At 32.4% G+C, this 3089-nt stretch overlaps 1 pseudogene; it reads left to right on the top strand.

Annotated features, from left to right (window-relative positions):
• The first annotated feature begins 1316 nt into the window (after nucleotides 1-1316).
• On the top strand, nucleotides 1317-2114 carry LOC146954403 (putative calcium-binding protein CML18; annotated as a pseudogene).
• The last annotated feature ends 975 nt before the right edge of the window (nucleotides 2115-3089 follow it).

The raw sequence follows: 3089 nt of genomic DNA, 5'->3' as shown, positions 1-3089 counted from the left end.
CATTACACAATTTTAATTATTCAAATTCACATTAGATTTAATTAGTTTTTATTAGAATACGCAATTTTAATTATTTGAATTCATGTTAAATTTTATTAGTTTCTATTCAAATACGCAATTTTAATTATTTGAATTCACGTTAGATTTAATTAGTTTTTATTAGAATACACAATTTTAATTATTTGAATTCACGTTAGATTTTATTAGTTTTTATTCAAATTTACGTTAGATTCACGTTAGATTTCTTTAATACACATTTTTTATTTGAATTTTTGTATTTCATATAATTAAATGCAAATAAAAACTAAAATAAAGGAACACAAGTAATATATATAAAATCACATTTTATTAATATAATAATACATTTACAATGGGGTGAAACTAAATCTGCTTCGTCGTACATTTATTCCTTAATAGGTGGAGTCATCTTCGTCTGACACTGACTGAGGATGAGCCTGAGAAATACCAGACTCACTTTAGTGAGTACATTAAGAAAGGAATCGAGGCAGATGACCTTGAGGAGCTTTACAAGAAGGTTCATGCTGCAATTCGTGTTGTTCCTCACATTTACACTCTTGTTGTTTAATAATACATTTAATTACCGCTTTAACTACTGCTTGGGTTAAAACAAAGGAAAAAAAACCACAAACCATAAACCCTAAATCCTGGGGTAAAACCAATTCAAAGAGGCTTATTTCAATGAAAGGCGAATGATGACAAACAAACATTTTGTAGAAGAAAGAGTAAAGAGGAGAGAATGATAGGAAATGAGAGTAAGGAGGATAGAATGTGAGGAAATGTGAGGGTTTTTATAGGGGAAAAATGTAGAAAAAATAAGTTGAATGTTGAAAAAAAGGTTGAATGAATGATGGAAAAAGAGGTTGAATGTAGAAAAAATAGGTTGAATGTTGAAAGAAAATAGGTTGAATGTGGAAAAAATGTGTTGAATGAATGAAGAAAAAAAGGTTGAATGATGAAAAGGACGGTGCATCCTAGAACGCACGTAGCGGCAGTTAACTGCCGCTGGATGCCAGCGGTTGTTAACAGCCGATGCGTATCCCAACGATTGTTAACAGCCGTTAGGGGTAAAAGCATCATTTACTTGTGTCAATAGGATGTATTCATTGTCAAAAAAGCAATTTTCTTACCATTATTTTTTTATTGGATAAGGAATGCAACAAAAAAAAAAATCAATCCAGCCCATGAAACCCGTATTTCCTTCCTCCCCACTTCCTAGCCCTAAAACGCGTGAAACTTAAAGGCACATTATATATAAATCACCTCGTGGAGGAAAAAGTAAAACAAAATTCCAAACCCTAATTAGCGTGTCGTGTAGTGCTTGCAAAACTTTCTTTTCCTCCCTCGGCTCTCTGAAAAAAGCAACTACGCCATGGACGACGAGGTTCACAACATCTTCAACAAGTTCGACAAGAATGGTGATGGAAGGATCTCTGTCTCGGAGTTGGAAGAAATGCTTTCGACTCTTGGATCCAAAACGTCATCCGAAGAAGTGAAAAAGATGATGGAACATATTGATCAGCACGGTGACGGACTGACGGTTACATTGATCTCAAAGAATTCACAGATTTCCATTGCAATGATGCTGCTGCCGGAAAAGACGATGAACTTTACGACCTCGACAAAGACGGTTTCATCTCTCCCGAAGAACTGCACATCGTTCTTAATAAACTTGGTGAGAAGTGCTCTCTCAGTGACTGCCAGAGAATGATAAGCAACGTCGATGCAGAAGGTGATGGAAAAGTTAACTTTGAGGCGTTCAAAAAGATGATGGCTCGCTGATGTTGTTAGGGTTTAGTGATTAGTGATGAAGAAGATATAACTAATTATGTTAATATCATCTTTTTATGATATTTTCTCTTCGAACATTCTATGTTCTTTGTTATTGATATTTGTTCTCTTCTGGTGTTTAGTTAATGATATATTTTGCCGTTTAAAAAAATGTTTTATCTTAATTGTTGATCGTTCCAACCTTTCTGAGAAAAATATGTCAATGTTCACGAAGCCTTTCAAAGTGCAAAGAAAAAGAAAATTCTATCTGCACTAATGGGTGTAACTATCTGCACTAATGAGTGAAATCAATATATTAATTGTGTTTACTGGTTTTTTTTGGTTACAGTTTTGTGACCTCTGTGTGGTGCCTGATTTGTCTAATAATTATGTTGTTTAAAAAAAGAAGTCATATTTCCATATTCTCTATTTCACCGTGCACAATATTCAAGAAAATCTCTCTCTCTCTCTCTCTCTCTCTCTCTCTCTCTCTCTAATAAACTACAACATTGATCACATGTTTATGCTATATTCGTGAAAAACATTGATCACATGTCTATGCTTCTTGTGTTGTTGCTTTCAGACACTCAGTTTAGATAACGCAAACATAATAGGCATTTGCTTTGATGTGGGTATCATATATATGATTGCCTCTTTAGTATTAAAACTTAGGATCACAGTTATCCTTTAAACACCATGGTACTAAGTAAAGCAATAGGTGGGTTGTTTGCTTAGATTAGTCTTTTGCATCAATGGATGAAGCGGTGAGTAAAAAATGATGAGTGATGTGAGGATTATAGTGGTAGTTTCTATTTTTAAATAAAAAACAGTGAGAGAAATGAGTTTAACATGCCTTCGTGAATTTTAGCTAACCATATAGCAGTTTGCTTCCCATATATAGGTTTAATTACAGGGGTTTGCAAATTGCAGTGCGATTTGAATCGATTTTGAAACAAAAATTCTCCAATGTAAAGATAATAAATTATGTGTTTTCATTTTGGATGACTTGTTAAGAAAATTTGATGACATCCGATCTAATTTTATGCGGTTTGTTTTGGATTAGTTTTTGCATATCCGAATGACAAATTATAATTGATTTATTTATTAATATTACAAGAACACACGGTATCAATTATCCTTGAAATATATGAAATAATAAACATGTATGATAAATTAAACTAATAAGTAATAATATTAAGAAAATTATAAGCAAACGAACAATAGATAGCAAATGAACAATAGATTCATATAATATATCATACTAATAACAAAATTAAAAGTATTAACATATCTATATGCAA

This window comes from Medicago sativa, chromosome 1 (genome assembly GCF_051527215.1).
Source record: "Medicago sativa cultivar Bolivia chromosome 1, Bolivia_mono, whole genome shotgun sequence".
Taxonomy (NCBI): Eukaryota; Viridiplantae; Streptophyta; class Magnoliopsida; order Fabales; family Fabaceae; genus Medicago; species Medicago sativa.
The sequence above is the reverse complement of the archived record's forward strand: the minus strand, read 5'-3'. Positions and strand labels throughout refer to the sequence as shown.